Raw genomic sequence first — 27,621 nt, 5'->3', positions numbered from 1 at the left:
TAACATTTAGACAATGTGTCAGAATTTGGCTTTGCTAATGCAGATGCTCCATGGCAAACACAGATAGGAATGCATGAAAAAATGACTGCTATTTTTCTGTAACTTATGTTTTGGTCTTTCTGGTTTTGCCAATAGAATTCCCAGAGAGTGAGTGTAAATACCAGTTTCTCCTAACAGAGATGCTATATATTAATAAGTATAGGCCCTAGGCAGCACACACAGCAGTAAGAGCTATGGAAATTTTTACTCCAAGATTTCACATGTGCACCGTCCAGATATCTCACAAGCACAGAACAGGTAAGGTGGCAGTGAGAAACCTGCTGCTTAGCCATGACCCACGGGAAATGGCAGAAAGGCAGAGAAGGACGAAAGAGTTGCCAGACCCATGAATGTAAATAAGTGCTGTAAAGAAGTAGTAGCCCCTACACAAGTGCTGCTGCTACATTAAATGCTAAATTCACCTCCTTGTAAAACTGCACTGAACTAACAATATTCCTCGCAACAGAGATCATATGAATTTAGAAACAGGCCAGGCCTCACTGAAAACTCTCCAAATATTTGGGTTAAGAAATATTGCAGTCCTTTGTGCTGCAAGGTTGGACTCACATTTAACACTCAGGGATATCATACATCAAAGAAAGCTTCTTCCATTAAACAGCTACGTGCTTTTCTTAGAAAGCTACCAGAATTTCTATCTTTCTTTGGCAGTCTCACAGCACCAAGAAGTTATCATATGCAGACGTTAGGCAACTGAGATAACACACTCTTACTCTCCGCATACTGGACCAGTTCCTGGATGACAAGACCTACTACAAATAGGACTAGAGCTGTCAAAAGCTCCCCTCTTTGGCTGTGATGACAGCTCATTCAACAAATTCAAAATCAACTCCTTAGCAGAGCATCAATTATTCAATATCAAAAGTAAACATATCGCAGTCATCCCTTATCTGCAGCTAACTCCTTAACTGCACTCTTATGTAAGGCTACAGCTTACTCATTGACTCACCAGGTTTCACACACTACATAAGAGCTTCCTCCAGAGGCTCTGGCAATACAGCATCATGCACTGGCATCCCACACTGCATTCTCACGTAGCAGGCACTCCCTGCATGTCTCCATCAGGAGCCTCTGCACAGGAGGGTGGCCGAAGCATGACCCCAATGCTGCCAAGGGGGTGTTTTCTTCACAGGATGTGATCAAGGGATGCTGAAGGGAATCCTTGGAGAAGGCACATCCTCCTCACGGCAGCTTCACAGCATGACCTCTCCACTAGCCATGAGATAAGCTCACCGCACAAAGCCTCGCTGCTGAGGTAAGAGAGTCAATTAAGAAAGGGTCATACTCACCAGTGTCTCCCCAGGAGAAGCCATCCACATGGTCTATAGGGCACCCATCCCAGCCTGTCAGCATTTGCACTGACACCTTGAGCACTGCCTCCCTAACGGCTCATTCAGCTCCCTCCCTCTCCTGCCTGCTGAGGATTTAACATCTCCCTTTGATATTAGGCTCAGCCTTGGAAAGGGTGGCTTGCATGGAGCCATCCAGGAGATGTCTCTCCCAGTTGATGCCATTATATTCACCACCATGGAGCAGGATCCTACTGCCTGCACATACTCTCACTGCTTTTGATTTTTGGGGGGTTTAGTTCATTTGTTTGTTTGTTTTCCTTTGTTTTAAATATAATAGTCTTTTTACCCTTCAATTTAAATCTGTGCATTTAGGAATACATTTAAACTACAGCATGGAAACCCAGTCACATCTAGTTTTATATATGCCTCCAGAGGAATCGCATGAACTTATTTAACTGAGCAAAATCAGTACAAACTAAATCTGATTTTCCAGAGGTGCCTTCAGTGGTGTCCTTACCTTACAGAGAGACAAGTGCTAACATACACTTCAAAAAACTGGAGAAAAAAACCTATCCTATTACAATTACGAGCTGAGTCTCAGCCAGGCCAGCTTCCCTTTCAAAGGCAGAATTTTGCCCACTAAATTTAATATTTCTGGACAATTTTGTACATGGAGTCTTCTATACTTATGGCTGAGCACCTACTTTCATTGTAAAACCACCCAGAACCATTTGCTGGAACACGTAGACCATAACCTATTCTGCTCAATTTCCCAAGTGATTGTTATCTCCCTTCAGTAATACTCAAGACAGGAATGCTGCTTTTTGACAATAAAACTTTACCATCATTCACGTAAACTGAGCTTCAGTTCAACTCCTTTGGTCTGTAATTCTGTCAGTATGAAGGCAGAAAAATATTTGGTTTAGTGCCAAATCAAAAATACTTCACAATTGCTATTTCTAGCCATTTAGCATGAATTCACTTTCCAGACAACTGCAAATAATTTCTTGTATGATCGTGCTGGGGGAGAGGGAGGAGGAATAAGGAGGAAGAGAGAAAAAAGAATGAAAAAAGAAAGAAAAAAAAAACCAAAGAGAGAACAGTGCTTCTTCTCTATGTTTCCTAAGACAAAACACGTGTAATACCCATGCCCAAATGGTTTTTAACTAGCACTAGCTTAGGTCACTAAATTAAATTCAATGAAACCTATCTGAATATCCTCATATATTTTTGTCTCAACTTTCCATCCTCACTGATGCCGGTAATGATTGATTAGTCTGACAAACTGAAAGTGACTTCCTTTGGCTTCCAAATTTTACTAACATTTCATGAGGTGAGAAACTTCAGCGTGAGGTGGCTGGTAAAACAACATACTAAGACTCCAAACACTCAGTAGATCTCAAATTTTAGTAGTTCAGACCACTTACAAATGTGTGATGAATGCCTACACTGGCTGTCAGCATTAGCACACTTCAGCAGAGCACCAAAGAACTGTATCAAAAAGCAACAGTACGTCCAGTTTCGGGACGAGGGGTGGGAAATCAAATATCTCCATGCTTCCCTCTATCAGGGCATAACCCAGCATCAAGCAGTAGGTTTATCTGAAACAGTTAAATACAGCTTAGTAGAGACACCATACCTCCAAATGTACAGGAGGTTTGCATACTCTACAGACCACTACATTATGTTAAGACATTTTTCCAAATTTTAAAATATTAAGTATAAAGATGTTGGTATTTTCTGTTATATATAGCTGTTCACGTCACAGGTAGGCTTATCTGTTCCCCAGGAAATCAAGTATCTTCCTTTCACTTACACACTAACAACTCAGTGGTGCTGCAAGATTTCTATTGTGTGTGACATAAACACCAGAAACGGTGCACATCGATCAACTACGAGAAGTTCTGCTGCTGTGCATCTACTAACTGAGTGCTAGTTGGCAGTCATGGGATACTGGACAAGGGCAGTCAGACACAGTGGAAGCGATGAGAGCCAGCCTAGAAGAAGTCCAGGCAGAACTGAAGAAAAATAACCCTGGTAGCTGAATCAATAGATTTTACATGAAAACAAGAAGGGAGGTGTGCAGCTATTGGAAAAGCACACAGAGGCAAGACTGCAACATGCTTCTTAAGATGAGAGATGAAAGCAGCATCATATGACTAAGTGAAAGATGGTGAGACACAAACGAGAATATTGCAGCAGGGTTGACCCCGAGAGTGGCTAAAGGAATGTGCACAAAAGCAGATATACTGAGATGGCGCTGCATCCACTGGGGCAAGTGAAAGAGTTAAAGAAAAACTATGAGCTGTCTCAACATTCAGGGAAGAATGCAGGAGGCAAGATCTGCAGAAGAAAGAGAAGACTGGACACAATGCTATGGGTAGGAAGACGTTCACATCACACATTTCAAACATTGCAAATTTCTCTTAGTATAAAAAATGGTCACTAGCACACAAGGATGTAGAGAGAGAGAGAGCTGTCTGCCAGTTATCCATTTACTTGAAACATTTCTGTTCTCTCTCTCGTATCACATGAATCCACAAAATGGCTTACTGAATGGTAAGAAGGTAATAACCAGTCTTCTACTAAGCTTAAAAACGCATAACATTGGTAGCAAATGTTTATTACTTTCTCATCCGTGAAAAAAAAATGTGCATGCTTCATGCACTGCTTCTCAGGAACTCAAGAGCAGTGTCCTTATTGCAGATAAATACCTCAGTGTCATTCACTTGAAAACCTTCTCTTAGTGCAGTCATAATTTTTAGCAAGCAGACAATATAAAATTGTCCTGAATTGAAAGTAACTTCTTTTTTTTTTTAACTGTGAAATGAAACACAGGATTAAAACTTACAAACCTGGGAGCACTGTTTATAAGTCGTAAATGCTCAAAACATTAGCAAGGACATCTGTAACATAGATCTACAGAGCTAGGTAAACATGCTTGGCTCACAAAAGCAGGGTGTTAACAATGGTGTAAAAATTGCACAACCCAATTTTAAGATTCCATAATTGTTCATAATTATGTTTCATTTTATAAAAATGCTTAGTGGTTTAATACTTACTCTTTCATTCAAATCGGTAACCTTAACTTTAATTATTAAATTCTGATCTTACACAGAGAACCCAATGAGGAGGCAAAGTGTCAAAAAAGTGACCCCCTGCAGCCTAAGACTTCCAGTGAGATTTCAAAAAACTCAAGCTGAACTGTCTTCCCCTGAAATTCAGCTGTAAAATGCCCCCAAATTTCACTAGTAAGACTGAAACCATAATTAAATTTAAACATGTGACCTTAAATAGGAAAATGAAAGCTTAGGTTAAGGTACCTTTCTGTATCTTAAAGTGAGTGTCCATATATCTAGGACAGAATGTGTGGTTTCTGCTCTGGTATCATTCCTCCCAGGTGTTAGCTTGGTCCTAAAAAATTACAAGGGTTAAATGCTCTTCCTAGGCAATAGTTATTGGAACACATCTATGCCAGGGCTGGTCCTGCAACACTGCGGTGGAGAGGGCCAGAATTCCCTTCCTACTATAAGTTTTCATCATCTTTCATTTGCTCTGCAATACATCATTGTTCCTACATTAAAAAAATAATTCCACAGTAACCAAAGGGACTTTAAAAACTTTGCAGAAAACTAATCACGGAGGGGAGAAGCAACAGGGATGAGAAGAAAGGAAGCTATGAGATGAAGAAGGCTCAGCCCACTGACATCCACATCTAACAAAACTTCTTCAGGCAGAACAAGGAATGCAATTTTTTTCCCTTGCAAAGTATACTTTTCAGAGATGCTTGAATCCTTGCTTTCCGGTGTGTAAATAGTTCCTTCTCTGCTGTCTCCACAAAGATCACGCAGTCTCACAAGCACAGCGGAGCTGGGCAAGCGAAGAGCCATTTCTCATCTGAACTCATAAATTACTTATTGTTTTAATATACTGGAAAATTGGCAGGAAGTGGGGGAAGGTACGTCAGTTACACAAGACTTCATGCCATCACTTATCCTTGCCTTCCATTAAAAAAACATTAGTTGCTGTAGCAACTGTCAAACCACACTTGGGTTCCTCTTCCTCCAAGATACAGAACTTCTCCACAACACTTGCACACAACACAATCCTCCCATCGAGCTGAAGGACAGGGTTTCTGGCACTTCTGTGCTGTTTAAAAAGAAAAAGGCTCTCCAAGGAGCTGACAAATCCTTTACAGAGCTTTTACTCCAAGGTATGCTTCCGTAGAGACAATTAGCTGAAATCCTTAAAATTACTTCCTCTCCCCGCTTCTCACTCTTCACTTTTTTTTTCCTCTTCCTTCTTTCCTTTCTTTCTCTGCTCCATGGAGTGATACTCTCTTTATCAGCATCACATCTTCCAGCATTAAGCAAAATGCCTACACATTTGTCAGATGTCACTCCCTCTTTCATTCCTTCCCTCATGGGAAAGGCACATCATCTAATGACGCAGGTCGCAGTACCTCCAGGTCAGGGTCTCCTACCTAGCACCTGAACAGACAACCCCTCTCCACAATTACCACTTCACATTCATTCCTAAGGGATCCCTACTCTGTCACCATGAAGAAGCAGCCTTCCCTCAACTGGCTGAATTCTCCTCGGCTGGACACATTTGATTAAGCTAAAAAAATCAAACAAACAAACAAAAAAAAGAGACTGGAACCCACTGGCATAAAGACAGCCCTTGAGAAAGCTCTGTGAAAAAAAAGTACAAGTCACACACTACTGAAGAAAATCTCATGAGAAAGTGAAAATATATTCCTCCCCTTTGTGCAGCATGCCAATATTAATGATAAGCAAAGATCCCTGGGAAGCTCTTACATATTCAAGGACACTACCCAGGACAGGATATTTGTAAAGCAGAAGAGAGCTCCTTTTCACCTTCTTGCCTCTCTCAATTCCCAGCAGCTCCCTTCTATTTCTAACACAAACTTGATGCTTGAAACAGTTACATGCGTAAATGTTTTTGGGTGTAGAAACAATCAACACAAATCTGTTCGTATACCTAATGGGATAAATATTCTTAATTGCTTTGTAGGAAGATAGAGCATTATAGTATTGCAGAGATTGTATTCAGGAATACATACAAATTCTACTCTTCCAAAACAAGTTCAGACTTGGATATACTTACCTTTTCCTATCATAGTAGCTTTATCATTATTTTCCTGTGAAGTGTCTGGTAAACTGGAGGATTAATGGTTGCACATAAAATTATTTTTGGTTCTTCTAAAGGGGTCTGAACTACCCAGCCACATCTTGCAGGTTTGTTTCTTCAGGGCCTTAACTATCACCCTTGTTCCTTTCTACCATCCCTCTTGTTTCTCTGACGGGGCAAAAAAGAACTCAAAATGTACAACGTACTTGTTCTATGTCAGCAGAAAGCACTTAGGCAACTGTTGGAGGAGGGGCTAGCATGTGTGCCCATACAAAATTAATTGCAAAGTAAAATGCACAAGCATACCCTGAAACCACCTTTCTATGAGTGCTTACAGTGGAAACAGCTGCACACTGGCCCAGCTACATAGCATAAACAAGGTCACTTGATTCCTGGGAGCAGTGACACACATCCACCAGTTTCCACTGCAAGTGCTGAACCAATCTGTTCCCAAAGTTAACAGCAATCACTGCATGCAGTTGGGTAAGGGGCACTCAGGGGTGTCTTTACACACTCCCAGCTCTGCCCACCAAGAGCAATAGCTGAAAGAAGGCACTGGTGGTTGATCTTACTATTGGAAATCCCAAACCAGCTGACATTTTTTTGTTGCAATTAAGAAATTGGACTGTTCCCATACCCTAGCTGTCTTGGTCTCTCTTGTGCACCTTGTGTCTGAGCATGCATTCAAAGTAGCTCTGCTTTCCTGTGCCCAGTCTTCCTCTCACGCTTCTAAACACTGCCTCTCTTTCACACACATCCCTTATTTCTATGTAACCCCGTAACGTATCCAGACTTATGCACTTGCATGACAAGGACACAGGCTGCAATGCTGATAAATGCTCTTGAATGAAGCCATGATACCATTTGCTTTTTGCTACTACTTAGCATCTGTAGATCTTCTGCACAGAATGAAGAAACACAGGGCAGCCAGAAGCTCAAGGCTACCTTGTGACGTTTTGAATGTCAAACTTAAGGCTGAAACAATGAACTCAAGAGCTATAAATAAGGGCTGTTGTAATTTGCATTAGAGTTCCCAAACCAGAACTGTGAGATTTACTTCCAATAAACGTGTGACAGAGTAGAGCCTCATTAACTACATTATGCTTAATTTTAAAACAAAGCCAGAAATTCCATCCCATCAATTTACCAGCTAATATCAGTCAGGAGCCTCGCCACGGATCTTTATCCTAAACATGAAAAATATTCATGCTGTTATAAAACTATACACAGGCACGCTTTCACAGATGTGGGCGGACTGAATTGAGAAGTTACTGACCCTAGAAATTTATTACTGCTTTACAGCTGTCAAGTCTTAGCTGAACTAGCCATTATTTAACACTTCGTTCTCTGGTTGATTTAAATCACCTCATTGATTTGCACTGAAAGAGAAACAGAACCGTTCACACTACACATTATGGTGTGTCATCTACAACAGCCATAAAATGTAGGTCATACAGCTGTAGGCAACTATGAAACTGCTCCAGAAGAATGTACAAACCTGCATCTTCTGTACTGGAGTGATGTATGGGCTCATATAACTTGGATCCCTTCTGCCTTTGTATTCACCTTCCATCTTCATTTGTCTGTGACTAACATTGCTCATGTTTGGAATAAATAATTTTCAGAGTGGTAATTTTCACTGACGTGCACATATATTCAAGTTTCAGCTCTGGGAGAAGCTTACACACGCAGTACACTCACAAGAGGCATAAACACAAACTGCAAGTTACACATGCTACATAGACAGAGGCAGTTCATCATAATTTGCCTAAAACCAAGGATAGGAAGATGTGTTCTACTTGCCACAGCCATATAAAATGGGAAAGGTATTTGCTCATCAGGGTTCCATATGTTCTGCTGATTAAGGCTCCACCTCAAGAGTGGAATATTGTATATGATGTGAGCATTTAGGTGTTACTTAAGCTGCTATGATGATTCTTGCATTGGTTTACACCTCTGCCTCATGCCTAAGCAGCAATGAATGCATCTGGGACTAACACATTTTAAAAAAAATAATACTACATAGCTAGTTGTACAGTCCTTTTAACTTGTTTTTATTATCCCTATACAAAAATGTCCAGATTACATAAATATCTTCAAAAATAACATTTTAAATACCATAGCCGGTTGAGGAGACCAGCCATTGAGCAAGAGGCTTCTTCCTATTCCTTTAAAACTTACATTATCTTCAGCTTTGTTTCACTTTACACAGACTTCTATCGCCTGCTTTTGCTGATCCAATGGTATTTTCTCTTGCAAGCTTATCTCACTTTCAGTACCACACCCATTTATCTGAATTCCTTTGTTTTAGAATAATGATAATGTGTCTCTACTTTATCAACTATTACAGTACTTAACAAAAACTTTTAGTAAAGGGATACATGTTCAAGACAAGTTTTATCCACATACAAACAAGGTGGCACTTTAAAAACAGTAATTATAAAATGTGGAAGAGGAACTATCTTAACTGGCTACAGTGATAGATTTCAAATTAATTCTCTTTAATGGTTTTTAATAACCTCAGATTTTTTATTTCAAAGCCATTAACTCAGTTTGCTTATAAATAACGAAGTGAACCTTTTCTTTAGAACAGGCAAATATTTGGTAACATTTTCTTCTGAGTTCTGCTTTAGGTACAAACCAAGAAAGATCACCTATCCCACTCCTGGAGCTGATTACTAGAAATTCAACTCCCTTCAGGTAAAAAAAAACAAAAACCACCAAACAAAAAAGACACCAAACGGGGAAGAAGGGAGAGAGAAAGAAGTTCATACCCATTTCCTGAGACAGGAAGCTTGAGTGCTATGGCTTGATATAGAGAGGAAAAAACCCTCAAATGTCTGAGCCTAGTAGCTTGGTTGCTACTGAATATGCACCAGGATACAGCAAGTTCCTCCTTCTAGCATGATGAATCACACAATACAGCATAAACCCTTAGCTTATTCTTTTTTGTATTTTTTTTTAACTTTCTAAATAAAAAGTTTTACAGCGATAAAGATGAATCAACAGTTTCAGGATAAGGCAAGGAAACCTAAAAAAAACTTAAACTAGGGGGGATTTTCGCATATGACCACCTGCGATTGTGCTGAAAAAAAAGAGTAAATTTCTTGAGAAAGAAGGGTTGTTACTTTTCCTTTCCATTCTTTGCGTTTTCATTCTCTCCATTTACATGAGAAGCTGCTGCTCCTTAAAGGCAACAGACTGCAATTGCACAAATAGCTTCTACTCCATCTCCTTCAGGTGCAGTTTGTAAAAAGGTTCAAAAAAAAACCCAGACCAAAACTAAAACAACAATATAAACCCAACCCTTAACAGCTTTTTTTTTTACAGTAAAGAATATAATTCTGATTCAAACAAAGCATCTCTATAGCTACAAGCAGAGTAGCATGTGTATGAAGTTTGATAGACATCCTCTTGAAGATATCAACTACCATTAAAATATAGAAGTGTTTATCAGGAACTTCTAGAATTAAAAAAAAAAGAAAAGAAAAGGAAAAGAAAACAAACCAACCCTCCCTCCCCCATATTTCAATGAAGTGAAGTATAATCACATTTTAATATAAAGTCAACATTATGATGGAGGAAATCACTATGAGATTGCAAAAGTTTGAATATTTATTGAAGAACTAAAGAACAGTAAACAGTGAAATAAGTGAATTCTTTCTCTGCAGAGGAAGGAATCCAGCTCCAAGCTATGACTAGGACATAACTATAATATCAGTTGCTAAAATATCAGTCTTAATCACCAGAAAATTTCCCTAGTCAAATTTAATTTGGTACTATGAGAAGACAGAAGGCTGACTATAGCTTCCATTATATCTGTGTATGAATCTGCCCATCTTTTTAATACTGCATATAAAAGCAGAGCAGCTCAGGCTACAGCTGCTCAGAGCTATCTGCCCGAACATTTGTCTGGATTACTTGCCCCTTTTTTTCTTCCTGCTGCTCTGTCTTCTGGAGGCTTCACAGTCCCTTCTCAGCTGGAAGGATAGCTCTTACATGACAAAGTGCCAGTTCCCCACTGAGTCCGTATTGCACATCTGCTTGGGTACGTCCACAGGAGTGACTGTGACCACTGGCTGACAAAGTAAAGGCTGCCTCAGCATCCATCCCATGCTACAGCCAGGCATGTTCCCATCCCATCATCGAGATTCCACCCCATCCCTCGCCAAATTGCTAAGTATTTACCCATGGAGAAACGCCTATACTTCGTAACCGTGATGTAAACGCTGCTGGTCATGCAAAGGAAAACTCCATAACAAGCCTCGGAAAAGACAAAACATCAGGCACAGCTGAGTTGCAGAGCCTGAACTAGGTGGTAAATAGCTTGACATTTATGAGGAGAAAGAACAGAAAGAGGACAGTAAGCTTGGAAGAAAAGGAGCAGGAATATTCCTCGAGACATTTCTAAACCAGGTTTGACTCACAATACATTTCACTAAGAGAAAAATAGTGCTTTTATTTTTTTTTTTAAAAAGGGAGGGTGGGAGAACCCCACACTATGTTTTACAGAACTCAGATATCAGAATGTCACTCAGTAATTAACACTGGTTTTCTGAATGCAGAATTTGACCAATCCAGAAAATACCCATGTGAACAATGCGGGCAATAAGAAATGAATGACTGACAAGCAATCTTGAGATATTCAAGTACAATTAGCATTTGTTAAACATGAAAGGAGAAAGGATGGTGAAATGGCACCATGGATATACTAACATCTAATTAATATCAAACTGCAATGTTGCCTGTGTTGTCAAGAGGTGGACTCCTACTTGTAAAGACACTCTAAAAATGTAACCAATTCCAACCTTTGTCCTGGGAAGAAAACTTCCAGAGTTCAGAAAGGAAATGACTTCATCAAATACCCTTACTAAGCATGACTGCAGCAGTCTTTAATTCACTGTGAAACTAGATATGAAACATAAGTCGTGCCTTGTCTTAAAGAAGACCCTTAGCAAGAATTTATTGTAAATAAAAGAGAAACTTACCAGTCAGATACATGTACCTTGCTCTGCCTTGCCAACACACACATAGAAAAGCACCAGTGTGTCAGAAAAATAACTGCTTGCGAGAAATGAACATGAGTTTATTTCCAGAAATGTTGTTATTTTAAAGACTTCAGCAAAATTGTTATTTTGGTTGCTTATCTGTAATCAAGTTACCCCAAACTGACATTGGATTAACTCACAGTTAACATGATCTTCATCTTCATAAAAATTAGGTTTTACTAAACTATGTCTGCATATATATACACACACACAGAAACACCACCTTCCTCCCCCATGCATCTGTTCAGCACATTATAGAAAATAAATCTGCAAATGATTAAAGGGTTAATATTCTCTGGTCATTCCTTGTCCTCCTTTGGACTGATAGCTGCTTTTGGCATCTATTACTCTTTCATGTTTCAATTCCTATCAAAATTATAGTTACCATTTGAATTACTGTCATGAGTCAGGTCATTACAAGTGAGTTGTCCAAACGCTTAACAAGAACAGTAGTAGTAATAACAACAGTCTGTGCTGCAATGAATAAAATTTTAGAGCATTTTTCACATCTGGATGGAGACAACCCGAGTTTCTATGCAAAACACACAATAACAGAAGCCCCAAAGCAGGCAAGTTGAGAGCCGTACTTGCCGAGCATTATACTTGAGCTCAATTTCCTGTCTGAACGTGGCCTGTTCTGTCACATGCAGTTATCAGCAGAGACAGAGGGACAGAGTCTGGTCTGTCTGTAATCACTCCACCAATGAAGGAACAAGAACAGCAGCAGCAGTTTGACACAGCTGAGCAGATGGGAGAGCAGAATAAAAGAGTGAGGCTGCCTGGCCAGCACAACAGGCAAAGTTCAGGTGGAAAAGAAAGTGTTTTACTTAGTGTGTGCCCAGCCAATATCTACCATTGCTTCACTGTTCTGCTCAGAACTAGATGATTACTATCATTTTAGCGACATTTTCCATGTTAGCACAAAATTAATTCCAAGAGGTTTCTGAGTACGCAGAAAATATCAATCCACAGTGACTTCCAACCCCTGTTAGCTTACATGAAGCAAGCCTATTTAATGAAAAACTGTGATGGCCTCAGGTTACAAAAGGGTGACATTTGTGAGAAGGGTTCTCTCTTTTACTACATCAGATTATCTTAAAAGCTATTGCATTTCATAACGAACCTTTCACAGCACTGAAGGTATAAACACATACACTCACACCCTAAATTATTCTCAGAGGAGAAAAGAGAAAAAGGGAAAGTCAACAGTGGGGAGAAGCATCCTCAGAAGAAAGAGAAGTAGCAAGATTTTCGGTGGCAACAGGAAAGAGCAGCCAAGAGGGACACAGTGAGAAGGCACAGCAGCGTCCTTCCAGCCACACTTCAGAGCCAGCAGCCAGATACACTCAGTTATCTACCTGTCCCAGCATCAGTCTTTAAAATGAATGGTCTCACCAACGTGTCAAAGACAGAGTAAATAAGCTGTGCCAGTAGAATAAATAATCAATCAGTAGACTAATCAATAGTAATAATTGCAATAATCAATTATTAGAAATGTGAACTTAAAAATTACTTGGCTGCACAGTCGCATTTCATCTTCGTGTCCATGTATGATTTTAAAGCTAATTTGGCGGTGGGGAGGAGGAATTTTATCTTAATACTAATGTCGTGTAAAAATCTGTATTTGTAATTGGATTTGTACACTGATTAAACTACAAGAAATTCAGTTCTATAAATGCACAGCTCTTGAAGAGACCTGCTCCTACAAGTTCTATAAACATGCTTTGTAACATGTTCACGTGGACAAATTCACAAATAGACTTGCTACCTCCCTTCTTCCTGATGACCAATAACCAGAAGAGGAAAAGAAGATTCTTTTTAGAATAGTCTAGACAGTTCAAAAATAGCTTTTCTGCCCTTGCCAGGTACAAAGGAAACCGGATCCACCCTCATCCTTCTGGACTTCAGCAAGCAGGTTCATGCCCATGCAGCTCTCAAAAGTGGTCACCTCATCTCAAGGCTTAAATGAGAAATACCACTGACAGATTTCCAACTGGCCTTCCTACAGTGCAAACTCCTGAGCATTAGGAGTATTTGTGATGCAAACTGGCAAAAGGTTTCAGAAGCTGAGATGTCTTCATCAAGGGCTTTAGCTCAAGGGCTTTAGCTCAATGGTTTTATGCTGTTTGTTCCAATAAAAAAATTATTGCTAGTTTGCTTGCTAATAACACATGCTTGACCGGGGAAAGAGTTAAAGGCAGCAAGGGAAACTGTTTACCCTTTTCCCTGCCTTCACCGTTCAGAGAAAATAGCAAGAGTCTTTTCTTTCAAGCCAATGTGCATGTTCCGTGCACTCAGGCTGACATTCCCTCACTGGAGACACGTGGTGTTAGATAACATCAATTTATGTTAAATAACCTTAAAATAGAAACAGTACAGTGCTGGGTTTAGACATACTAGATAATGTTTTCACATAATCTTTTTTGTCTTTTTTATTTTTTTCCTGTGCGTGGGAGATATATTATCTCATGTTTTAATGGATGTGGTCATTTTCTCTCTGTAGCCAAGTTTACAGATTCTTGCAGGTTCTGTTCCCACGCATCTGGGGACTCTACATTTCTCTCAAGATCCTGGGTCAGGAGGAAGCTGTAAGAACTCCACTCTGCCACTGAGCCTTCACAAACCTGAAGTGACTGAAACTAGAGAGAGTGCAGGGACGCCAGGGGCACTGCAGGAAAATTTATCACACAATGATCTGGGATGTTAAAGATTCTAGTTCTCTAAGCAAAATGCTAACACTGCATATGTATACTGTATCATATAATAAAGTAAGGATGTGGCCATCAGATCAGATCATAGCTAGATCAATTTGAATTAATAATACTGAATTATAAATAATTATATGCTTAATACTACCCAGCTTCAAATCTGTAAAAACTATCACGACTCTGCTCTTAATAGCAGCAATAAATATGCCATTAGAAAATTAGGACTGTGGAAAGACAAAAGATGAATTGCTTTATCTTCACTTCCTGAAGTTTTAAGTTATTATATTGTACATATGAAGACAGATCTGGAAGTCAAAACTACTAAACAGTTACTAAACTGCTAAAATCTGAACTGCTGTGACCTAGATCTACTTGATGCTTCTCCTGTCATAGCTACTATGCTCCACTCCCAGTCTTTCAGCATGTTGTAAATCTGACAAATAGCTAAATAATGAACAAAAGACACTATACAGAAGACAAAAAGAAATTATGCTTGAAAAGACCAGAGCGACTAGAAATCAAGAAAGTGACTCTAAATTAAGCAGGTAGGTTTTAGTTTTGTTTTGTGATACTATTGTTTCCTCCCTTGTGTTGACAGTATAAACCAGCTCTAGGATCTTCCTCAACATGCACCATCACAGCCACTGTCAATCTCTGGCCTTAATTTCTCAAAGCATACATGCAAGTCTCTAAACTCAAAACCACTACAAGTAAGAAATAAATGCTGGATGGAGTCCAGATTCAGTGATAAAACTTACAATTAAATGCTTAGCAATTTAGCAAATGACAGCTGCTACTTAAATTCATTAACACTAAGAAATACCTTACACAATACACGCACATCAAAGGACATTTTCTGAAACTTTATAAATACCCAGTTTCCTGTAATTTATACTCTCTAGGGAGCTACTATTAATGGTCCCTATAAAGCATTGCACATACAAACCAAAGGAATTCCATGCTGCAGCCAAAGATGATTTCTACCCCCCACCTCAGTGTGCACCCATGCATACACCACTGAACCCTTGACACATTTTGCAAAGCTCCTGGGAAGGAAACAACAGAGCAACAGCACACTCAGCAAACCATCACCTGTTTAAAGAGAGTAAGGAAATCAGAGTACCTATAGACATATTCCTTGATTCAGGGAAGCTACTGTTTTACTCTGTGTGATGAAATTCAAGCAAGACACAAAATGAAAGGAAACAATAGAAAGTTATTGAACTGAAAAAAGTATTCTTGTTCCTCAGAATATCTAACTTTATTTAAATATGACAGCTGCCTGACTTTTGCTCTAACAAGCAGAGCAAGTTATCTATGCAAGATTGGCCTAACACTTCTATCTGCTTAGCTCAGTGAGAAGAAATGACCGAGTAATCAATTGTTTTCTAAACTGACAAACTAAGCATGAAACTTCCTTTTAAAATTGCAAATCATCTCATGCATAGATTGATGTGAAATATCCCATTACTGTATTTATTCAAATTATGTCATATAAGGAAACTCAATTCAACACAATTTTCAAAAAGTAGGCTTATAGAAATAAACTGAGGTAATAAAATGGGGTAAGGCCGAAGGGACTAAAGAAAACCTTTCCAAGTCAGTAAAACCCTACACCAGACTTGCAAGCTATCCCCACAAGCACCAGACTTCCTTGAAAAGCTGGTATTCATCGTCAAAATCTTAGGCCGCAAAGAAATGTTGTAAGTAAAATTAAACATTCTGGTATCACACTAACAAAGACAACGTAAGAGAAAGAAATGGTTTGATCAATCTTCCCAACGATTCTGACCAGGTACTTATTCAGCCAACCACTAATCTAAACATTCCCAATATAACCGCTGCTCTTTCATTACCAATTACCAGAGAAATTGCATTCAGGCATCTAGTACATAGTGTGTAAGAGATGATCTCTTCTGTTTCAGAGATCAAAATTCCACAATGGGTATTATTATAAATCATGATTTGCAACCACGTCCAACTCAATTCTTCCCTCCAGGTTTTAGACTGCAGCAAATCAGCCCTGATGACATCTTTCTGACAGACCTGAGGTTTGCAGCAAGACAAAGTAGTCGTCGACCATGATACAGTGCTCAGAACAGCACTTCAAAGCCTAAGAAAAGCTTCTGATAATTTGGAGGTTACGCTCAGAATCAGATGTCTCAGCATCAAACCCCAAAAGCAGATGAGGTACTGAAGTGCTTCTGTTCCTGTAACAGGAACTGCAGGAATGACCATATGTATGGTTCCTTGAATTTCTAGGTCTTCGTGTCAGTAGTCCGCTTAACGTTCTGTATTTTTTCAGTCAGATCTGAGAGTTCCCAAAGCACTGTTCACTTCTAAAATGCATGAATGGGCTTCCCATTGGATTCCCCAGTGGAAATACCACTCAGCTGGAAAGGAACAAGAGTCATAAAAGTAAAAACTGCACCAGGGAATAAGAGAAAGAAATCCTACGCATTTGCGCTTTGAATTTCTGAAGCACTTTGTTATCATCAGGATTAGTGTAGCATAAGAAAAGCTTTATAGGCAGACTGAAATTAAGCCAATTTTGACAGCTTTGTTTTCCTTTTATTCTTTCATTCTACCACCTTCCCTACCTCTCAGTCATTCCTTCCCATCATCCATGCCTTTAATCCATACTTCACTTTGCACATCACCTCACAGAATCACCAGCACTCTGGCCACCCTGACATTGCATTATCCTGCAGATATGACACAGTTTAATTTCACATACAGCCAGCCTGGAGTGATGCAAGACATGCACTATCCAAAAGCCTAGACATTTCCAGAAAAACTTTGTTAACAGCCATTCCCTGAAAAGGATGTGCTAATTAGAACACCAGTAGGTTCTTTTTGACACTTCTTTAAAACATCATCACAAAAGCTCTGATTTTTCATGAGGAATAAAACCTCCTCCTGTTTTTTCCAATAGGGGCTTTAAAACTACTGTTGTCTTCAGGTAAGGTTTGCTAATAGTATTTTCTCACATTGTTATTGATGCTCTAATGATGAGGGTAGTATTTGCCCTGGAAACATAATAAGAACTCACAGACTATATTATCCACATTAGATCTTTTTTCCCCATCCACTTATTTCGAGATTGTGCCGGTTACTCCTGACACAGTTTACAGTTTATGCCCACTCAGGGCTATGTTAACAGTAGATCTGCACGTAAGTAAATGCATCACAAATGTATATTGTCATGGTGTTTTGTTGATGAACACTTTGCCATACAGCAGTGAACTGAGTGAAGATTCTGTGCTTTTAAACCCAACCCATGATTACATGGGAATCTCAATTTCACATTTTATTTTGCCTCTTAATGCAGGGTTTGAGCCCTAAGAGTTGTGCAGAGAAATCTGGAAATACGTGAATGTTTAGAAAACCTAAATCAAAAGAACCAACAAGTACACAGTTTTTAAATCTATCTCCATATTTTTCAATCCATCTCACAATTTCTGGATGCTCCAGATTGGGCAGTCTGGCTCCAGAGGAATGAGTTTTACAGAAACTTAGAACAAAGAGGTATGCAAGCTAGAAGAAGGCTGTAAATACATGCATAGCTTCCTCTCTGTCAAAGTGTGGGCTGTGCTATGCTCACGTGTAGACTTTCTGATTTAAAAAGCGGCTGGATAGTAAGATTTTTCCAGAGATTGTTAGTTGTCGAATTAATCACTGTTGGTTTGGTCATTTGTGAATCTTACAGATATGCTTCCTAGTATTGAGGAAGGAAGCAACTGAAAAATTTCCGTTATTAATAGTGTTTGAATATTCTAGCATAATACATCTGAAAATGAATATTGATATATTGGATCAATATTGCCATGAAAATCAAACTATGCAAAAGTGTAAGAAAGTAAAGGCTGTTTATCTTTTAACATCATTGCAGACTGCAGTTTTGATACTTAGGGGGGAAAAAAAACCACAAGAAATTACACATTTCATTATCGCACTGGTTCTACATGCATTTATGTCCAAACATATTCTGATGCATGCCACACTAAACAAGGCATATCCATCCAGGAAAAGAAGTTACAAGTCACTGCAACACTGGAAACTATAGTTTTCACTGAGGTGAAAATAAAGTACAGGAAACTGAGATTATCTCAGTGCTCTGCAGACCATTACAAAAAGAATCAAAGGGAGAAATAGTTAAATGCTAAGCACAAATCCTGTCTTTCTTGTTCCACACCTATTTATACTTGCTAAGCGCTACTGACTGCACCTATAAGATCAGTCTAGGATGTTTCACTGTTTCATTACAGAGCAAACTGTGAACTGCAGTCTGGCATACTTGCATTTGAAGAAAATACACGCTGAAGTCTTGCTTTCAAACCCCCATCCAATCTAACAATGCACATTCATTCAATGAAATAACCACTCAATAGTCTCTGCACAAGCTACTATTTCAAGGCTAAGCATTGCAGTCCATAGACAACTTCAATACAAACATAGTTTAGTATACAACATTCCACTCAATGTTATGGTCCATTCTACCTTTTTGAGATGATAGGTGAATTCTCTTTAAATACTATATCTTAAAGAAATACAGTTTTCAGCTTCTTTGAAGTCCATAGTCAGGTTAACTCTTTCCACAAAGTGCCTAAAAGTAAAGTCATTGTGGACAACAAGTTGTACTAAATATAGATGTAATGTGAAGAATGTCACTACGGAACAAATAACTTTGAATAAACATACACTTTAAAGGGACAGTGTACAATGTTCTTCCAATCTACCCTCTATTCCACAGTATTCTACATAGTCATCTTCAAAACATAAAAAACAACTGGAGGCTTTTTTCAGGCTGCTTTATTTGTAAAACATATCCCCTGAGGAGTTACTTTAGGCTGACAGTAGTATCACGTTTCCCTCTGATATTCTATATAGTTTTCTGTATTCAATCACAATCAATATTTATGTTGCATTACCCTTATATGGATAACACAGCACATCACAGCTCTGACATTATACTCAGTATAGGGTGTTTCCACCACTTCATCAGTCATCAAATGTAATATTAAGCAAGATTTTAAGACAGCAGATGGCATCACTTAGTTATGTTTAACTGTTGTATCGTGACCATTTACTATACAGGGTAATCAATTTTTGAAGATTCGTAAATGGAGCTGTATGGACAGCCCAGAAAAGTGACATTTCAAAAAAGAAAAAAAAATAAGATATCACAATTTTACTTATCTGTTTGTCTTGATTTGCATTGACTTTCATACAGGCATCTTAAAGAAACACAGCTGGCCACAGCTTCAATTCACCAGATACTTCTGACCCCTAAGTGAGCCTCCTGCAAGCCATTAGGTGAAGGCATTAATATCTTCATTTGATCAGCAAGAGTAATGGCTGGCTTTCAGAAAACTGGAAGGTGTGACTACAGCTTAGTGGTTAGTTATAGACTTTTCCTCATCTGTTCTCACTGGGATCACTATTAGAGCTACATCATGACATCAGGCACAAATCCACAAAATACTTCAAAGCACAAAAAACTATAGAGGAGTTGCCCATTCAACAAATGTTAATAAAAATGGTGAATGCTAGAAAAGCTCTGCATACCCATTCAGCATCACAGGGGGAATAACAGACGTGGCTTTAAGCTTTTGCAAAACAAGATCTGAAATTCAATCTTCTTTCTGTAATTTCTTTCTCCTTATATAATACATTGGATGATGTGGAAAATAGGCCAAAAGAGACATTTCCTTTCTTTATGCAGATGATATAAAGATTTGACAAAATCTTTACAAAAAAGATTTTTGACAAAATCTTCTACAAAAGCAAAGGCGCTTGTGCACTGGCTCAAACCACTGTACAGAAAATAGGAATTCAGAGAAGGCAATGTACCAAGTCATTTTTCTGATCCCTTTTCATAAGGGTAACAAAAATGTTATGTTCTGCTCAGGGTATTTACAAAGTTGCTGTCACAGTAGTTGTGAGGTTTTACAGTAGGTGTGTGTGACTGAAAAGGTGCGTTTTTCCAGGTGCCACTCAGTTAGAATGGATGCCAGAAAACATGGAGAGATTCTTGAGCTTAAGATGCCATCAGGTAGATATCCTTTAGCATCTTGCATGGCAAGATTTGTAAATACAAGGATAGTAGCCCATGGTACAAACCTAGACCAAAGGCAGCCCTGCCCTGTGCTGGCTGTCCTCTGGTAAGTGCTGTTGTTAACTGCCCTCTCCTGATCCACACACTATTCCAGAGTGCAACAGAGAGCAACAGCAAGATCACTTTAAACCTTGTATAACATAGATGTGTGGAAAACATGGAGAAGGGAAGAAATAAGACAGAGTACAGGAGAAACAATATCCTTTGTGGGCACACATACACAGTTCTGCTTTTCTTTACCCACTCCTATCTTTTTCTCTGGTCTTGCCTTGCTAATAAAATGTTCAAACAGCCACATTGTGTGTACTGTATGAACTAAGAGATGCCAACTTTACAGGATCTTTAGTGATTCTTTGCAGGGTTGCTAACAGTTTATCCTTGCTTGATGGATAAGTGCAAATACCCACCAGCACGTATGCTTAGTATTTAGTGCGCATTTAATAGCAACCAGGAGTTTGACCTGAACATCTTCTGTCTGTAGTGTGAGATTTTCAATGAAAAATTAATTATGAAAACCAACAGGGCAAAGCAATTTGTGAAGAAGCTATAGATTTCTTCAGAAAAGGAAAAAAATGCTACAAAGAATACTGAAAACAAACATTAGAACTAATGAAGAGGTTATAAAATCTTTCCCTTTGTATATCTTTGAAATATCCGTTTTCTCCCTCAAAGTACAGAGCAGCACATTAGCTGTACACTATCAAAGCATTCGTCATCTTTCTTCTCTCAGCTTAGGGAGGAAATAAGCTTTTTCAGCCACTCGGAGCACGTAATTGTACTTCTGAAAAGGAAATAGAGCTTTAAGAGCTGTGAGGAACAGAGAATGGAAGAAGGGAAGGAACAATAAGTTACAGAACCACTTCCAAATCTTTTTTCTTTTTATGGAAGTCACCTTCTAAAATGTTGGCACTGCGTCCTTTAGACAATACTCCCCTCTCTCCAAGGGCTCTTCTTTTCCCCCTCAAACCTTCTAGCAATACAAATTGAAGGTAATTTTTCCTCTGTAATAGAAAGAATTACAAAGATAATCTAACAACAATGTGACCCCAAAACAGAAGCACCATTACTGTCACAGTAGTTGGCGTTTATACTCAGTGTAGCCTTGTTTCCTGATGAGTCAGTTTTGATTTTAGTCTAACAGGTATGAGATAGAAGATATAAGACTAAATTCCTACAGGTCACCAAACAGTCCATCATCTTACCTATAGTAAATATCACTACCACAATGAAAAGAATTACATGATATGAATGCCTACAGTAGCTTCGAGTGATCTTACCCTGTCCTATCTTACAGATGCAGCTGAATAAGCCAGATGATACAGGCACAGAAACTAAAAACCATAAGGACTAGTTCCAGAGGTCTGTATTCAGAGTCACAAGTGATGTGGGGTACACTGCAAATATTAGCTGAAGCATGTGCAATTAAATATCAGACCATATTTTTAACGCTACTTTGAAGTCTAAAGTTACACATATGGATCACACAGGACTTCCTAAAACCAAATCAAGTCAGGCAAGCCATACTGTGATCAGTAGTTATTAACTCGGTGTCTGTTTAAACAATGTAAAAAGCAACTGAGGACTTCTTGCACCTTTATGAGCCTAGGCATTTCTAAGTATCTGGCCTCTAGGTATACACAAGCTGGAGCCCTGTAAAATTCCTCAACATTGAAGCCATTCTGCTCCACTGGATGAATTTTGTGTAAACTGAATCTCTCAATCAAATTAAACATATTCTTTATACAGACACACATAAACAGAGAAAAAACATTTTCTAAAATCACTGGGAAAATTTGGTAGACATGCCGACACTGTTTCCATTCACCTAAAGCATTATATCTCCCCAGCTTACTTCTGGCAGGGATAAACAGGTCTCCAGAGCTCTGCTAGTTCTCAAGAGGAACCTCTACAGGATTCACTTAATGATTTACCTTCCTGCACCTTCAGAATTACTTCCTGCCCAAACACTCCTTACCCTTTTTCTGGGCTAGTCTTTCCAGCTAAATTCTGAATTTAAATAAACAGTGAGAATGGACGGTTTCTCAAGCAAGTAACAATCTACTTACACTTTTAGCCCAGTATCAGCAGTCCTAGTTGGTTTGCAGATACCTGTGGAGCAAATGCCAAAGGACCGGCTACCTCCTTACTTCTCTTTAATAGGGTGCAACTCTGAAAACCTGCAAAATTACCTCCTTCTTTGTCTTTTGCAGTGCTTTTGAAGTGGTGGTGGGAGGAGCAGAAAGTCTCCCTCTCCTGTCGTGTGAGAAAAAACTAAAATTCCCATCAAAAGTGACTCACCAACATTAATCATATATACACCAGACTGAAAGGCACTCAGAACGTGAAGACTGAATCCCTTCCTCAGTTAAGCAAATGAGAAGCAAATTGCTCAGCACTATCATATTATTTTAGCTGACATTTCAGTACAATTTTGCACAATAGAGTTGATGAATATAAATTTATTGTTTCTAGCACTTAACTCTTAGAGAAGTGCTGCTGAATCTCTTGGAAGAACAAAGCAGCTGAGCAACGTGCAACTTCCTTCATTATGAAATGGATGAGTATCAATGTAAAGATTTTTGCATATAAGATATTTGCTCCACTTACCACCTGTTTTATGCATTAGAATAAATATCCTTATGGCTTCACCTAGCAGACGCATATCAGAATCTTCAATAACCAAATTACACTTGAAAATACTTGAAATACACTTGAAATACTGTGGTTTCTGTTTGCTTCTTCCTGGGAATACTTAGAGTTTTTATTTAAGAATATTAAATCTAAGAACAAAAATCCAAAGGGTACTTTTTGGATTCAAGAATACATCTAAATGTTGGGGCCAAAGTGGGTTGAAGAAAACCCAGAAAAATAATACTAAAAAAAAATCCTACCATCTCTGAAATGTAGCTTCAAAATGAGAAGACTTCTTACTTAAAAAAAAGACGACAAAGTCACATTTGGAAATATATACATCTTGTTGAATCTACAAAGCAGGGAATTATCCTATTCATACTATGTATGCAATACTGTTCTATGTTCTTCATAAAGAGGACTCAGGCTTTTTGCCTTTCTGGTGTTTTTAACTTTGCTTAATATTAACTATCCAGCTCCCATAAGGCTATACTCAGAGTTACATATGAAGAATACTCTATTAGCCATAAAAACAATAGTGTAATTGTAACAAGTGAACTACACTCCTCCTATTTTTCAGTGAAGTAATCTAATGCCCAGGACCTAGATTATGATCTGCCACAGTCCTGTAAATTCGGGATAAATTAGGTGTTGCTCCAACAATATCTTGGCATAAAAGAAATCAAGGCCTCATTGCAATACAGTGCTTGAGCTAATGCCAAGTCAACCATTTCCATTGGCATTTAATTAGAATATGTTTCCTGAAGCTGAGGCACAGCTTCAGCGTGAGCAGGGCTACTCTGAGCAAGAGACTTGTTCTGTTCAAAGCAATGTTCATCTGACAAATAGTTTTAATATGCAGCAATGTGTGATAAACAATACTGGCCAAGGATGTAAATTTAGCTCCTCACTTAATGTTAAACACCCGACCCAGAAATTTTAAGTATTGTTATTATTTATAGTGGTAGTTAAGTACATCCTACTTAGATTTTGCAAACATAAGAGCAAACTAGTCAAATCTCCCTCGGGGTACATTTTTAAAGAATCTCAGTCAATGATTGGGATCTGCTGTACTTGACACATTTCTACATCTCTAGAGGAAACGTGTGCATGACTTTAAAGCTTCAGTCTGTTCTAGTTCCTCATACAACAAAAGAGCTTGCTACTTTAGATAGATAGCATGTATTGCTTCTGGTATTCCCCCTCCAAAATCTTAACACTAAGTAAGCCTACAGGAATGTACCAAGTGATAATCTCACTCTCTGTAAAATGGAATAGGGCTTTCTATATAAGTATGCTGCCTCAGAATTAGGTTACAGATGAATACTTCGTGAAGCTCTACAAGGCAGATTGCCAATGAGTTCCCATCCTTTGAAAAAACTCAGTGACTCAAGGTCATAAAAAAATGGAGGTACCCCAAACCACTATTAACTTCTGAGACACTTAGGTCTCCCTGTACATCATCCAAGAAAACAAAAATCCAGAAAGCAGAACCCCAAATTGACTGTGATGCCCCATTTAAAGGGTCCCTAGTAACGTCAGTAAACCAAGTTAAGTTACCCAGTGAGAAAAGTGTTGAGAGGAAGCTACCCACCAGGCTGGAGCTGTAACAGCAACCCTAGTATAGACCCCATACCTTCTCTCCCTGTTGTACGCGCACAGGAGAACAAACTTGCCCTAAAGAAAGCTCACATCAATCTTTCAGCAAATGTTAGCAGGACCCAACTCAGGTTCACCACTTTTCACATGTGGTTCCTGAAGACAGTTATTTTGCAGATTCAGACAGTAGTTTGTAAAGCAAGAAAGAAAAACATGCTGATTTTTGGTGACTAGGCTTTTTAACAGTATTTTTAACAGTCTTTTGACATGTCTGAAAAGAAGCACTCCATAGCAAGTATCAGAGAAATCCTAAGTTGCAATTGACCCTGAAGAAAAAGTCCACATACTCTGGGAAAAAGATTTAATAGTAGTAAATAACAAGGAAGACTTGTTATTTACAGTAACAATAAAGCAACTCTAATTCCTATTAATGGTCTCAATGCTCTGTCATTTCAGTTTAAAGGAGTACAAGACCTCAAAGTCATATTAACAGTGTAGAGAAGTTCAATCTAAGGAAAATCAGTTTGATTGTTACAGAAGATTCAATCAAGAGAAAATCAAAATAAAGGAAACTTTTGTTTCTTGCTAGATTTTCAGAGCATAACTAACTACTGTGATTGATTTTATTTAAAAATTAACATCTCTACTGTCTTCTGTGTTGAGTATTAGAAATCAAGTAGGAATAGTATCTCACAGCATTTGAGACATGTGACTAGTAAGTAAATCAACTACGATTACTTTGTAAGCTAGGCTCACAGCAACATACACAGCATATTAAATCCACAGAGGAGCAGAAGGGACTAACTCACATTCGTGTGAACCATCTATCTCAAAAATCTACAGTTTACATGTGGGAAGACCAAGGTGAAATGTTTGTGTTAGATGCTTAACAGGGACTGTACACAGGTGTTTAAATTTAGGCTAGGGAAACAGCCCAGGCATCTACAGCCCTTCTAGCATTATCAGTCCCCCACATCTCAGCCCTGCCACACTATCCTAAGGTCCACACACCAGTGATGCAGAAGGCAGAAAGTTCAGATGGTGGTCTCCCAGTGAACCTGAGTTTTCTGGGTCTTCTGTAGCCCTGCCCGGCATGCTGGCAGGTCTGTGTTATGGGACTTTCTTCTTCCTTTCCAGTGCACAGTGAACTTAGGCACACACTCAAGGCTGTAGTGTCCAGAAAATGTTAAGTATTTCCAAAGTCTTTCCAGCTTGACACTTGCCTCTGTATTTTTATTTATCCCCAAGGAACCTGTTTAAGGTCAGAAAATAACCATTTGTAGAGGCAGGAATATAAGTCCACCACCAATTTCAGATGCAGACCACACCCTGCTACTCACTGTGCAAGTATGAGGGCATCGTCAAAGATCCAGGGCTTAATCCTTTCTCTTCTTCAGAGGCTTTACAGCAACTGTTATAAGATAGGCTGGAATGCTGTATGAAGCTTTTCATGTTAAATTTCAAGTACATTTTTGTACTCTTATGACTGATTCCTTTCTTGCCTGTTTAGAAACATCCTGAGGTAATATACACTATAAATAAAAAAAAATGCCTTTGAAGAAGGCCTCAGATGCTGAGGAAGTCCTTTGCAGTTTGTGGTTGAAGCCGTTTCCTCCCCAGTTTAATCTGACATTTTGGCTTGTTAAGATCTGTGTGATGCTTCAGACTTTTTCAGTTAGTCTTACTAAGACAAATTTCCCTCCCATCTAGACTACAAAGGAGTTTTCATCCCAATTATCTGGACTTCACTGATCAGAGAGCAAATTGTAAATTAACAATGTTTCAAAATCGGGAAAACAGAAAGGAGATGATCTGAACATGGATAATCAAAAATAACAAGGTTGTTGAAATAGAGAACTCAAATGAAATTTAAGTCTCCTGGAGTCGAGAGGCAAATCTTCTTTCATGCTTAGAATCCATTTCTAGCCTTGTTACACACACCAAAATACATGCTTCCCTTTGTTTCTACTTAGCAATACAAGAGTCTCAGAAAATTACATTGGTAAATAGCAATAATGACCTGTCTTGACTCTAGTATAACAAGAAAAAAACAAAAGAAGAATCATGAAGAATTGCAGAAGCATGCATTGAATGCCCAAAGGGAATAATTAATGGGAATTTAATGAGTACTCAACAGGAGACTGAGTAGGAAAGCAACAAAGTATGAGACCTATGGAGAAAAAGCAGAAAAGGTAAATCAGAAGATTAGAAAATGAAACAGGTTGTCAACAACAGACAAAGAAAAATTCAAGCTATTAGAAAATGAGGAGAATTGAAATGAGCAATCAGACACAGTAAGACATAAAAGGAAGGAAAAAAAAGGCCACAAACTCGTGGATATTTTTTTAAAAGGTACTGTTGAAAAAGAATGGCAACATGTTATACAAAACTTAGCAGCCTGTCAAATTTTAATTATCTTTCCAATTACTAATTAGGCCTTTTCACTGATTCAATGCTATGACAAACTTTCAAGAGCTTTAACGCTACTTCTTCTTCTCCACCCCCTATGATCTGTTCATCACAATGGAGAACCTGAAACCCATCAAAGAGCAGAATGGGACATGTGCTGCAAGATAATCTTTGTCCCTCAATACTACAGGAACCTTGAGTAAACTTATCCTAAATGAAGAACATGGGAGAAATTTCAATGCCATCAGGGGAGTAGGATTTTACATGTTTGTGACAAATAAGCCTCTATCAGAAAGCTATCTATCTAAAATGGGAACTACCTCTAATTTATTTTGTAGTCTTTATTGGAATCATTACTTCTCCAATCATATGAGCATCAAAGAGAAAAAAACCAACAGATATCAGCAGGCACGCAGCCATATGATGCACAGCAGTGGTACCTGTACATTACCATACATGTTCATACATGTTATTACATGTTCAGTTCTGGGCCCCTCACCATAAGAAGGATGTTGAGGCTCTGGAACGAGTCCAGAAAAGAGCAACGAAGCTGGTGAAGGGGCTGGAGAACAGGCCTTATGAGGAGCGGCTGAGAGAGCTGGGGT

General features: G+C 38.7%; 1 protein-coding gene across 5 annotated transcripts in view; it reads right to left on the bottom strand.

Annotated features, from left to right (window-relative positions):
• Window positions 1-27,621, bottom strand: part of ARHGAP6 (Rho GTPase activating protein 6) — a 329,176-nt gene that overhangs the window by 98,029 nt on the left and 203,526 nt on the right. Inside the window, exon 1 of one of the 5 annotated variants that reach the window (XM_069874666.1) lies at window positions 22,444-22,542. The exons of 3 other annotated variants lie outside the window; for them this stretch is intronic. The gene's annotated coding sequence lies outside the window, so the exon portion shown is untranslated. Of the gene's footprint in view, window positions 1-6,479; window positions 6,586-22,443; window positions 22,543-27,621 lie in introns of those variants that run through there. One more of the 5 variants, XM_069874656.1, reaches the window with a different exon arrangement.

This window comes from Phaenicophaeus curvirostris, chromosome 1 (assembly GCF_032191515.1).
Source record: "Phaenicophaeus curvirostris isolate KB17595 chromosome 1, BPBGC_Pcur_1.0, whole genome shotgun sequence".
NCBI lineage: Eukaryota > Metazoa > Chordata > Aves > Cuculiformes > Cuculidae > Phaenicophaeus > Phaenicophaeus curvirostris.
This window is presented reverse-complemented; position numbering and strand designations above follow the sequence as displayed.